General features: G+C 36.8%; 1 long non-coding RNA gene across 1 annotated transcript; it reads left to right on the forward strand.

Moving 5' to 3' along the window:
- The first annotated feature begins 1,834 nt into the window (after positions 1-1,834).
- LOC132366015 (uncharacterized) lies at positions 1,835-8,448 on the forward strand. The gene is made up of 4 exons (XR_009503332.1): positions 1,835-2,045; positions 2,491-2,762; positions 3,135-3,244; positions 7,915-8,448. It is a non-coding gene; the product is annotated as an uncharacterized LOC132366015 (long non-coding RNA).
- Positions 8,449-14,238: the final 5,790 nt, after the last annotated feature.

Below are 14,238 nucleotides of genomic sequence, written 5' to 3' on the forward strand. Positions count from 1 at the left end.
GTAGAGTAATCTTGGATGTAGGTTTTTCCCTTTCATCACTTTAAGTATGTCCTGCCATTCTCTTCTGGCTTGCAGAGTTTCTGCTGAAAGATCAGCTGTTAACCTTATGGGGATTCCCTTGTATGTCATTTGTTGTTCTTCCCTTGCTGTTTTTAATATTTTTTCTTTGTATGTATTTTTGATAATTTGATTAATATGTGTCTTGGCATGTTTCTCCTTGCATTTATCCTATATGGCACTCTCTGTGCTTCCTGGACTTGATTAAATATTTCCATTCCCGTATTAGGGAAGTTTTCAACTGTAATCTCTTCAAATATTTTCTCAGTCCATTTCGTTTTCTCTTCTTCTTCTGCGATCCCTATAATTCGAATGTTGGTGCATTTAATGTTGTCCCAGAGGTCTCTGATACTGTCCTCAATTCTTTTCATTCTTTTTTCTTTTTCTTCTCTGCAGTAGTTATTTCTACTATTTTATCTTCCAGGTCATTTATCTGTTTTTCTGCATCATTTATTCTGCTATTGATCCTTTCTAGAGAATTTTAAATTTCATTTATTGTGTTGTTCATCAGTGTTTGTTTGCTCTTTAGTTCTTCTAGGTCATGTTAAATGTTTCTTGTATTTTCTCCATTCTATTTCCAAGATGCTGGATCATCTTTACTTTCATTATTCTGAATTCTTTTTCAGGTAAACTGCCTATTTCCTCTTCATTTGTTAGGTCTGGTGGGTTTTTGCCTTGCTCCTTCATGTGCTGTGTGTTTCTCTGTCTTCTCCTTTTGCTTAACTTACTGTGTTTGGGGTCTCCTTTTTGCAGGCTGCAGGTTCGTAGTTCCCATTGTTTTTGTTGTGTGTCCACCGTGGCTAAGGTTGGTTCAGTGGGTTGTGTAGGTTTCCTGGTGGAGGGGAGTAGTGCCTGTGTTCTGGTACATGATGCTGGATCTTGTCTTTCTGGTGGGCAGGTCCACGTCTGGTGTTGTGTTTTGGGGTGTCTGTGGCTTCATTATGATTCTAGGCAGCCTCTCTGCTAATGGTTGGGGTTGTGTTCCTGCCTTGCTAGTTGTTTGGCATAGGGTGTTCAGCACTGTAGCTTGCTGGTCGTTGACTGGAACTGGGTCTTGGTGTTGAGATGGAGATCTCTGGGAGATTTTCACCGTTTGGTATTACATGGAACTGGGAGGTTTCTTGTGGACCAGTGTCCTGAAGTTGGCTATCCCACCTCAGAGCCACAGCTCTGATGCCTGGCTGGAGCACCAAGAGCCTTTCATCCACACAGCTCAGAGTAAAAGGGAGAAAAAATAGAAAGAAAGAAAGAAAGAGGCTATAATATAGTGAAGTAAAATAAAGCTATTATAAAGCAAAGCTATACAGACAAAATCTCACCCAGAAGCATATACATATACACTCACAAAAAAAGGAAAAGGGGAAAAATTAATATATCCTGCTCCCAAAGTCCACCTCCTGAATTTGGGATGATTCGTTGTCTATTCAGGTATTCAACAGATGCAGGCACATCAAGTTGTTTGTGGAGTTTTAATCTGCTGCTTCTGAGGCTGCTGGGAGAGATTTCCCTTTCTCTTCTTTGCTGGTACAGCTCCCGGGGTTCAGCTTTGGATTTGGACCCGCCTCTGCGTGTAGGTCGCCTGAGGGCGTCTATTCCCCACCCAGACAGGACGGGGTTAAAGGAGCAGCTGCTTCGGGGGCTCTGGCTCACTCAGTCCAGGGGAGGGAGGGGTACGGAGGCGGGGCGAGCCTGCGGTGGCAGAGGCCAGCGTGACGTTGCACCAGCCTGAGGTGCGCAGTGCGTTCTCCTGGGAAAGTTGTCCCTGGATCACGGGACCCTGGCAGTGGCAGGCGGCACAGGCTCCCGAGAAGGGCAGTGTGGAGAGTGACCTGTGCTCGCACACAGGCTTCTTGGTGGCGGCAGCAGCAGCCTTAACATCTCACGCCTGTCTCTGGGGTCCGCGCTGATAGCCGCAGTTCATGCCCGTCTCTGGAGCTCTTTAAGCGGCGCTGTTAATCCCCTCTCCTCGCTCACCAGGAAACAAAGAGGTAAGAAAAAGTCTCTTGCCTCTTTGGCAGCTCCAGACTTTTCCCTGGACTCCCTCCCGGCTAGCCGTGGCGCACTATCCCCCTTCAGGCTGTGTTCAGGCAGCCAACCCCAGTTCTCTCCCTGGGATCTGACTTCCGAAGCCCGAGCCTCAGCTCCCAGCCCCGCCCGCCCTGGCGGGGGAGCAGACAAGCCTCTCGGGCTGGTGAGTGCTGCTTGGTGCCGCTCCTCCGTGCGGGAATCTCTCCGCTTCGCCCTCCGCACCCCTGTTGCTGCGCTGTCCTCCGTGGCTCCGAAGCTCCCCCCTCCGCCACCCGCAGTCTCCACCCGCGAAGGGGCTTCCTAGTGTGTGGAAACCTTTCCTCCTTCACAGCTCCCTCCCACTGGTGCGGGTCCCGTCCCTATTCTTTTATCTCTGTTTTTTCTTTTTTCTTTTGCCCTACCCAGGTACGTGGGGAGTTTCTTGCCTTTTGGGAGGTCTGACGTCTTCTGCCAGCGTTCAGTAGGTGTTCTGCAGGAGTTGTTCCACATGTAGATGTATTTCTGATGTATTTGTGGGGAGGAAGGTGATCTCTGTGTCTTACTCTTCCGCCATCTTGAAGCTCCTCCAAGAGCACTTTTAACGTGGAAAACTACTGAGAATTCCACATCTCCTTTTTCTATAATATGAATATACAGATTCCCAAAGACACCTAGAAAATGCATCAGAAGAAAAACAGGTACCCCTATATTTTACTATACTATGTAGTACAGAATAATAATAATTATTATAACATAGAATATGCTAGTATATTATATATGCAAGTATATAATATATACTTTATTATAGTAAAGCATTATATGTTAATACTATACTATTATTTAATATTTTATTATTATATAGTAAATACATATTATTATATATTTACTGTATATTCTTTTGGAATACATAGTAAGATGCTCTTCTCAATAGAGGGTAGAAAATGTGGAAGAAAATGCAAAATCAATTGTGACAACCTGTTCATGAGTAATCAGTTTTCAAGTAATGTGGAATTCAGGGGGAAATAAAGAAGTGCTCTGTGTGTGTGTGTGTGTATGTGTGTGTAAATAAGGACAAGGAGAAGAAAGGAGATAGAAGAAAGAGGAGAGCAAATTCTGAAGGCTTCCAATTGCTAAGGATCAATCCATGTGCCTCCTAAAACCCTCCATGGTGACTGCTTAGGTGAGAGCAGAGAATATTTTCTTTTTATCTTTCAGTCACTGCCTTTGTAGGTATAAGAATAAGAATAAGAATATTGATCACTGGTTTCTCAGTCAAAATGTTATTTGTTGTTGGAATTCGTTTCCCTGTCGCTTGATTTTTATGTCACTCTTCTCAAGTCCTCAATCTTCTTCAGACATGGTCAATGTACTGGCAGGTCCCAGGTAGACATGATGGTTGGGACATTCTTGGAAGACACCCAGCCTGTCCATGGGGATAACCTGCTAGGATTCACACCTAAATTCTCAACCCCCTTCTGCTTGCTACTCTTGATATAAAAGAATACTCTTGACAAGAGTGGGAATTAGTATACTGTGCTTCCCTCCCCTGAATTGCACCCCGATAATATCACATAGGAAAGAGAGGAGGGTTAAAATACACAAATCAATTCTAAACATGTGAAAAATCTCGAGGTCATAGGAAGCATTGTTAACTATAAGAGGAGCAAATGGCAAACCAGGGTGAGGCAAACCCCGGTGCCATCCACATACAAAAAATAAAAATATGAATTAAGAGTAAAAACTCAATAGAAAGGATAAATAGCAACATGTATCCATCCAACAGGGATTGCTGACCTAGAATATAGAGTTTGGGGATGTCCCCACAAGAGCACAGAAAGAAATTGAGAGATGAAAAAGAAAAAAATAAAGAGTTGGAGGATACAAAGAATAGAATTAGCAGTTTTAACTTTTTATATGATTCCTTAAAGGTAAGAAAACTCATAAATGGAGGAGAAAATGTATTTTAAGAAATGAGGGCTGAGAATTCGTAAGAGTTAGTGGATAACGAAAGACCTCAATTTGAAAGGGATTATAGAGTGCCAAGTAGTTAGATTAAAAAAACCCTATATATAGACAACTTGTGGTGAATGACAAGAATTAAAAAATGGCAAAAATAAAATATGCTAAAACTCTCTAGATAAAAAAAAATCATGAACATTAAGTTTTTCAATAGCAAAACAAGGAAAGATAATGGGGTAATATTTTCAAACTGTTGAAAAAAAAGAACATCAAACTTAAAATTTTTAATAAGCTAGAAATTATTTAAATATACATAAACAAATAAAACTATTTTCAGTGTTCATAAGGTTTGCCCCACATAACCCTCTTTGAGATTATTTTTGGAGAAAGTACTTAGATAGTAAGAGAAATCCTAGAGGAGATAGATATAGATAGATAGATAGATAGATAGATAGATAGATAGATAGATATAATATGTAAATGACATTAAGGATGAATAAATAGTTCAATCAAGTTTATTGTCCAAAGAAGCAAGGTCTCTGTATGGGGGAAGATATAGCTATTAGTAAGTTTAAAATGATATATTAGTGAATATTTATGTTAGACATAATTAACTGGAGATTAAAAATAAAATATATATAAAGAAGAAATCATAAAGGAAATTAAAACATACAATACTTAACCACTTAATGATAATGTAAATGCATTTTGAGGAGGGAAATTCATATGCATCCAATGTAAAAAGTTGGAAAAACAAACAAAAAAAGAAAGCGAGTGAAGCAAGAGGAGCTGATCATAATCTTAGCTGGATCTAGAGTATAACATGGGCATGTAACCTCCATGAGGTCACGGCTTTTAGTCTGCTTTATTCACTGCTGTATCAGAGTGCCTGTAACAAAGACTAGCACATTACAGGTACTCAATACATCGTTAATAAATGAATGAATAAACCCCAACAATACAGAGATAATAGTTCCCAAAATGTGTTTTCTTGAAAGGATTCATACGGTACAGATATCTCTGGCAAAAGTGATCTAGGAAAAAAATGAAAGCAAATATACAAATCAACAAAACACAGAATGAAAAAAATATTGTATGTATATATATACAAAAAAGATTTGGAAATAATTTAAAAATTATTATAGCAGCTATACACTAATCTATTTGAAAACCTAGAAAGAAGAGAGATATTTGTATAAAACTATAAAAAAAGCCATAATTGAAGCAAGGGGAATAAAAAACCTGAGTAGACCAATAACCATTACAGAAATTGAAACGGTAATTTCAGGCTCTCCTCCAAAGACGCCTCAGTTTCAAATAGCTTCATAGCTGAGTTCTTCCATGCCTTCAAGGGATAGATGGTTCCTATGTTATAAAATGCTTTAAGGAAACTAAAAAAAGAGAGAAAGACACCCAAGTTTTTATGAGACTAGTAAAATATTGATTTTGGAATTGGATAAGTAGAATACAAAATAAGGCATTTATAGATCCATTTTTTGTTTTACCATGTAAAGAACTAATCATACAACTATTTTAATAGGTACAAAAAATCATTTACTAAATTTCAATGTCTATTTTTGACATAGACTCAGATCATCACCTGTAGAATGAAACTTCCCTAGCTTAATAAATAAAGGCCTTATAGTTAAAACCTACAACTTCTTATTCAATGGAAAAACTTGAGTCACATTCCTTCAAGTTTATGAATAAAATAATGAGGTTTTTTAATAACCACTCTTGTTTAACATAGATTTCCTTACTTATGCTGTGAGAAAAAAATAGAAATAAGAAATGCAAAGATTAGAAGAGCACAAATACAATTTATGATTTAGGTAAGATGATCTGTGTAGGAAATCCAACATACTCCTAAAATAAAATATTAGATTTACCTGAGTAATCTGTTAGATTACCAGATACAAGATAAATTTATAAAAATCAATTGTGTTCCCTTTTAACCAATAATATTTATCTAGAAAAGAGTATACAATACATAACATTCAAATAACAATAAAAACCTTATATAAAGTATCCAGGAAATAATCTGACAAGAATGTAAAATACTTTTAAAAAGAAAAACTTAAATTATGTGAATTGACCTAAAAGAAAATCTAAGACAAGTAGAAAGATTGATATATGCTATTAGATGATTGAAATTCATTTTTAAAGGGGTAGTTTCCAAATTTCATCAATTAATTTAATATAATCCTAAAAAATTCAACTTAATATTTTGACAAAATTGAAACATTTATTCCAAAATTTAAAAGAAAGATGAAAGTGCTATGTAGAGTATATTAAAAAGAAGAGCAGCAAGAGAGAATTCTTTCTGGAAAGTTATGTTGCAAAGCCATAGTTAAAAAAAAAAAAAAGGAAAAGAAAATATATATGAGCAGTGTGATAAAATAGAGAAAGCTAGGAAAAAGAATTTAAAATAAATCCCATTTATATATCACAATTTGGTTTAAATCATTGAGGAACAAAGACTGGCTCAATTTATAGAAAATAAAAAGAAACCTTGATCCCTATCTTACACCATATAAAAGAGCTCCCACCCTGTCCCACAGGTGGATTAAGCACTTAAATATGAAGAAAAATCTATAAAGCTCTTAGATAAAAAGTAGGAGACATATTTGTCCCTAAGGGTGATGAAGCACTTCTTAAACAAGATGACAATAGCAAAACATAAGAAGAAAAACTGGTAATTATGAATACTTAAAAATAAAGGATATCTGCTTAAGGAAACCACTGATAAAGTTGATGATGATAGATAATAGACTGGGAAAATTATTCACAGTATCACAAGCCAATATAGGATTAATATTGAATATAAAAGAAACTCCTGCAAGTCAAGGAGAAAAGATAAGAAAAAAGAACTGATTTAAAAAAGTAGTTAAAAGATATGAATAAAGAATTATTAGAAAAGAAAATCAATAAATCATTATTATTAATAGTAGTATTAAAATCCTTCCTGCTATTATTAAGACTTTTAGCCTGGAGAAGCAAAATGCCTCAAGGGAATGTAGCATAGTAGCTTTGAGAATGGAATAGAGTTCTAGATTGATGGGATAGCACTGTCCCCAGAGCTGTGCAGACTTTTCTGGAGCTTCTGTGCATTTGAAGTCTCATACACCTCTTCAGAGAGCTAGAACTGAATAATAGGAAAATGACAGATAATGCTTAATAACCAAGAAGATAGTCCTGATGGCCATCTGTGAGCATTTTCTGGGCTTTTCAGAAAAGGTCGGTTTAGAATTGGGAAAGGTTCTTAAGAAACATGTTTAGAGGCATTGCGATAATCTGTGGGTGAACAACCAAATGAATGTCATTTGGTGCTGTTATAAACCAACCTTTTTAAACATCAGGTTCAGCCTGGAAAATCTGAGATCTACTAGTGCTAGATGTAGATACTAGACACTTAATGCTGATTCTCTAAAGGGAAATAGAGCATGGTCTCCATCCTCTCAGGATTGGAAACCTTTCCTGCCTCTCTAAAAGAAATTATTATTATTCTTTTAAGTTAGCTAAAATCACAATGGTGAGCTAACAGCTTGATCATCAATAGCTATAAATATTGTTTGATGGTGATAACAATAATGAGCCTCAGGCAAATTTTTTTAAAAAAGACTTGAAGCTTGGGGCTGGCAAAAGGGTAAATGAAATTTCTAACTTAAGAATTAAATTAATTAAATTAAATTATTATTTTTTGTACTTGTGTTTGTAAATATTTATTCTCTTTTACCATGGCTAATTTTCAGAATCCTGCTATTCCAGAGTTGACAAGGACCTTAAATTACCCCGTCCTCATTCACTAATGATGCTTTTAGGTATTTAAACAGATTATATTTTATAGTATAAAATATAACTCATCTAAATTCCAACTGTTTATTTTTACAGACGTTTACAAGCTGATCTTAAAATTCATATAGAAATGCAAGAGACCTAGAAGAGTCAAAACAATCTTGAAAAAGACCAAAGTTTAAGGACTCATGCTTTCCAATTTCAAAACTTATTGCGGTACTGGCATACATACAGATAGATGTATAGTTCAATGGAATAAAATTGAGTTTAGAAATAAATCCATGCATATTTGTTTGATTGATTTTTGACAGAGGTACTAAGACAATTCAATAGGGGGGAAGAATAGTGTTTTCAACAAATGGTGTGGAACAACTAGATAGCCACATGAAAAAGAATAAAGTTGAACACACACTTCACACCATATACACAAAATTAACTCAAAATGGATCATAGACCTAAATATAAGGGCAAAGACTATAAGACTCACAGAAGAAACCTAAAAGTAAGACTTTGTAACCTTGGGTTGGACATGGCACCCAAAGCACAAATGAAGAAAAAAAAAATTGAATTAAATAAATAGTGGCTCTGTAAATGATACCATCAAGAAAGTGAAAAGACAATTCACAGAATAGGAGAAAATTATTTGCAAATCATATTTCCAGTAAGGGACTTTTATCCAGACTATATAAAGTACTCTTATAATTTAATAATAAAAAACAACCCAATTAAAAAAATGGCAAAATATTTTTCCAGGACATTGGAACCATTGCACATTGTTGGTAGAAATGCAGCCACTTTGCAAAAGAGTTTGGTAGTATTTCAAAAAGTTAAACATAACTTTACCATATGACTAGTGATTCCACTTCTAAAATACACCAAATAAAAAGAAAAACATATAGCAACACAATACTTGTATATGAATGTTCACAGCAGCATTATTTATACCAGTCAAAAAATTAAAATGACGCAGATGTCCATCAGCTGATGAATGGATATACAGAATGTGGTTTATTCATACAATGGAATATTTATTCAGCAATAGGGAGGAATGAAGTATAAATACATGCTACAACATGGGTGAACCTTGAAAACATTATGCTAAGTGAAAGAGGCCAGTCACACATGTGGTATATTGTATGATTTTATTTATATGAGATGTCCAGAAAAGACAAATTCATGGAGCCAGATGGTAAATTAATGATTGCTTAGAGCTGAGGATTGTAGTGGGGGATAGGGAGTGACTGCTAGTGAGTATGAGGTCTTGTTTTGGAGTGATGAAGATGTTCTAAAACTAGATTTTAGCAATGGCTTCACAATTCTATGATTATCCTATAAACCTATGTATGGTATATTTTAAATGAATATTATGGTATGTGAATTATACCTCAATAAAACTTTAAAAAAATGTAACTCATCCTTTTAGCCTGCTTATATCTTTTGGGGACATGATTTGGTCATTTAATATATTTTCTATCCCTCTCAGTTAAGTGTAGATTGCAAATGTGATATGTATGTCATCTAAATCATCGTCCTAGTCATTGACAAATAATGTAAACCAGACTAGAGACATTAGTATCCTTCCACTAGGCTGGTATTAATCACTGCTTCTTGCCCGTGTTCATTCTATAAGGTAAATCATTCATTCACTTATTTATGAGCGCCTATTATAAGGCAGGCATTATATTAAATGATGAGTGCAAAAGGATGTTAAGTGCCTGCTCCCTGCCCTTTAAGAGAAAACAGCCTATAATGTGAGCCAAACAAATAAGAGATAAGTTCTAGAAGAGTCGTATCTGTTAGGATTTTTGGTTGTAATCAATAGAAATCAACTCTAGTTAATTTAATTAAAAAATTATTTGAAGGCTATGGAGTTGCTCACAGTACTAAAAGGAAATCTGAGTAACTAAGGCTTCCAAATGGATAGGAGCCAGAGGGACTCCATGATAAAAGTCAGGGACCAATCAGTGGTTTTGTCTGGTTAATCAGCACTAACGATTCTCCATCCTTAAGTTCTCCACTCAAGATCTCAAGTTTCCAAGAGAGTAAGCTCAATTGGCCTAGCTTTATCTCAACTCCCCAGTTGGCTAGGGGAAAGCAGGGCATTCTGGATGGCAAACCACCCAAGAATTCACATCACAGGGAAAAGAAAATTAGAAAAAGAGGGCATGGATTCTGAGCAGACAAAAACAAACAAACAAACAAACAAAAACACAGTAATGACCACTAAAATAGCTCTATATCAGGAGAATGTAGAAGTACACATTGTTAGCACTGGAATAGCCCTGAAGGATTTAGGAAGTCTTCTGTTGGAAGTGGTGCTTTAACGGAAATATGAAAACAAATTATCTGTGTGAAGTATGGAGCAGGGAGCTACGGTAGGAAATCAAGAGGCATTTTTACACAAATGGAGTAATATGTGCCAAGCCATACAGGTTTGAAAAACCATGAGTCATTGAAGGAACAGAAAATTACTTTTCAACTGGGGATATTAGTATGGCTAAGGAAGTGGGCACCAGTAAGACTATGAAAGTCTTTCATAGTCTTACTGGGATGGAGTTTGACCTTTATTTTGGAATTCAGGAGAATCAACTGAGGATCCCCAAGCAGGTAAGTGATATGATTAGATTTGCAATTTAAAATTCTGGCTATTGTGTGTACAGTGGTTTGTGAGCTGGAAGAAGAAGGCAGACAGGTGAGGAGGTTACTTCAAGGCTACAGTTGAAATTTGTAAAGAAGATGGTTCAGAGGGTGGTAATAAGGATGCAAAAAGGGGCTGTGCACAAGAGTTGTACAGAATAAAGAAGCCTAGGGCTGGATGAGTAACTGGATACTGGATACAGATTTGGGAGGGACTTGTGGGGAGAGAGGAAGGAGTCAAGAATGTCGCCTTGATTTCAGGTCTAGGGGAGTACTTGAATTTCTCAAGAAGACTTTTCACTGTTATGTTTACTAGAGTAGCTTTTCAGGATCCCTAGTTTGTGACCGTCCTATCTTTTAGATGACAATATAGAAACTGCAAGTCCCTCACATATATATTTGACACTCATGTTCTAGGAATCCCTATTCTGATTCTATTTGTTTCAGACCCTCTGAAGTTCTTAGAGGTTAAAGCCTAGACTGTCTTGTTTCTTCTGGCACAATGCTCTGTTGCAGAGGCTTTGCTGTCTTAGTACCTGAGGTAAATCTAAAAGATGCTGTGGTTTTGTCGTTCATGCAGCCCTGAAACATTTTTTTTCAAAGGCAAGATGGAACACTCTCAGTGCAATGCCAACAAGGCTTATTACTTTGGATAGTGCAGCGTGCCCGGCTGCGCTGGCAGTGTGGTATAACTTTGGGTCGCTGCCAACAGGATGAAATTCGAACTGGCCACACAGAACTGAAGGGTTCTCTCTTGCAGTACAAATCCACTGATCCAGGAGTGCAATTTTAACTTTCTAATCAATCCAACCAAATGACCTTTCATCAAATGGAATCACCAGGTTAGAAAGGACGTCGAGAGGTCATTTAGTCTAACCCACTTGCATCCAGGCAAGACTTAACATGAGCCCATGGAAGAAGGTAAATGCTTAGGTTTTTCATAAAACATCCGCTGGAGCAGTCCCCGAGGTGTCACTGTTGTGAGTCTTGTGAAGTCAGGAAGGCTTTCTAAGGATGACACACAGTTTTCCCCTGTCGCAAGCCACTTTCCTCTTGTTCTGGACTCATTAGAAGTAAGGGAATCTGCTTCTTGTCACTCACACACTTCTTCATATACTTGAGAACTATTATTAATTCCTTATTCAGCCTTCTTTTCTCTAGGCTAAGTAAACTCCTTTAGCCTTTCCTCAGAGGGAATATTAGTCAAAACTTTCATCATTTTAGTTGCTGTCTTCTGGACCGCCTCCAAATTTTCCATAGCGCATTTTATCTGGAAGAGCTGAAATGGAATGCAGTTGGGTAAAATTTTCATTAATTCAGATCCTGCCAATTTGAAATTTGTGATAATTCAGACAGGGATTTGTGTAACCAACACTTCCTTGATTGTGCAAGTTCAAGGCAAACAAGATCAGGCGGAGGAGGAGGAACTGTGGAAAATACTCGGAATTCTCATGGGAGCTGATTTTTTTCCAAGTGTATCAGTGTGCACTTTCCCACAGAGCCACTTGCAGGCCAAGTGTTACCTGGACATTTTGACGAGTTCCCTAAAGACATCCACTGAGCTGCAGAGCAAGGCTAGATTGAATTGTTGTCCCTGTGACTGTATATTCTCTCTCCTGTGAGTGTGCTTATTGGGCTAAAAGCCTTGAATTTATCAGTCTGATACTGTTCCAAAATTCTAGGCTATAAATCACCATATTTTCTGTAAGTATTCTAAAATAACACAATTATATTTCAATTTGGTGTTGGACTTTTAACCAACTCAGTGCAGCTATTCTTTCATGAATCTCTATGATAATTCTTTTTCTGTGTGCAAAGATTGCACTAATTCAAATTTAATTTTGAAATATGTTCACCTTGCAAGTCCAAGTTATTCACCCATTTATTCATTGAATGAATATCTATTTCATGGCTACTTTGTGCCCAGGCATAACTGTGTTAGCTATTTTCAAAGAAAAGTTAAGTAGCCCTTGTACTCAAGGCCTCTTTCCTGGGAGTGAATATTATAATATAGGTATCAAGAGAGTCACTGAGAGGAAGAGGAGGAGCACACAGTGGTCCCTTGAGAGGCCGTGGAAAAATTCATGACAAAGGGGGGGTTCTGGAGAGGTGACCATATCTCTAAGGAGGAGCAGGAATTTTCCAGATGGACAAGGTAGAGGAAAGAGCTTGTACAGTATCACAGAAGTCTAAATTCTTCATTATATGGAAACAGTTTAATTAGATTTCACTTATGGATGTTACAGTGACTGAGTATTTTTGCTATGAAAATTCTGAAAAGGCTGTCTTGCTTCCCTTAGTATATACATCTTAATGGTTTTGAAGAAAGAAAAGAATCCATGCGTGATTCCAGAACATATGCAGAGATTGACTATCTTAAATGAAAAAATATAGACCAAAGTATCTGTGTTAATTGGTGATGATGGATGGATTGAAGGATGCAGCTTAGATGTCCAGCAACAACGAGTTTCCTAAGATTGCAGAATTTAACCCTCCGTATTAAGTAGGGCTAGAAAACCCTAGGTCTCACAAAATAGAGACAGGCCCTTTTCTCTGGGTTTATTGGAAAGAGATCAGGTTTCGCTCTATACAGGGAGAGCCACAGAGAACCCAGAAGCAGCTGATCCATAATGGGCCCAGCTCTTTATCCCAGATTCATCTGTCAGGCAACTTAGAGGAAGTAAGAGTCCAGAAGTGTTTCTCTAGTAAATTCCTCTAAAAGAAATCATGAGGACTGTGGAAAAAAGATTCCAATTAAACATAATCTGCCCCATTGTCCATAGTTTGGTTCTGAGTTTCTATACTACAAAACCAACACAACTCCTTAATCTAATCAAGTGCATTGTAGCTCTCTGCTCATATGAGAATCAGGGGAGAGAGCTTTAGGAATACTACAAGACTGGGGACCAAATCGGTAAAATTTGGATCCTAATTCTGTCCCTTATTAAATTAATGTCCTTGAACAAGTGACCCAACCTCTCTGTGTAAAATGTGGATATAGCAGTACCTATCTCATAGGATTGTTGTAAGGCTGAAATGAATCAATATATGTAACATTTTATTTATTTATTTATTTAAATTTTTATTGCATATGATTGATTTACAATATAGTGTTAGTTTCTGCTTTACAGCAAAGTGAATCAGTTACACATATATCTACTCTTCTTTAGATTCTTTTCCCATATAGGTCATTACAGAGTATTGAGTAGAGTTCCCTGTGCTATATAGTAAGTCCTCATTAGTTATCTATTTTATATATTGTAGTGTGTACCTGTCAATCCCAATCTCCCAATTTATGACTCCCCATCTTTCCCCTCTGGTAACCATAAGTTTGTTTTTTTTTTTTTTACATCTGTGACTCTATTTTTGTTTTGTAAATAAGTTCATTTGTGCCATTTTTTAAGATTCCACATATATGCGATATCATATGATATTTATCTTTCTCTGACTGACTTACTTCACTCAGTATGACAAACTCTAGGTCCATCCATGTTGCTGCAAATGGCATTATTTCGTTCTTTTTTATGGCTGAGTAATATTCCATTGTATATATGTATGTAACATTTTTAAATGAGGATTGGCACATAGCAGGTGCTAGACAAGTGTTTACTCATATTAAGTGTGTTTCTGTCTAATATCTAAAGGCTAAATGACTTATGGAAGGTTCTATTCATTCTTTCATCAATTCAAAATTAAGAAGCAACATATACCATGTACTATTGTGCAAAAGATTAGACCAATGCTTCTCAAAACTTTGTGAGCAATTGATCTCCTAGGGATTTT

Source organism: Balaenoptera ricei, chromosome 5 (genome assembly GCF_028023285.1).
Source record: "Balaenoptera ricei isolate mBalRic1 chromosome 5, mBalRic1.hap2, whole genome shotgun sequence".
NCBI classification, from domain to species: Eukaryota; Metazoa; Chordata; class Mammalia; order Artiodactyla; family Balaenopteridae; genus Balaenoptera; species Balaenoptera ricei.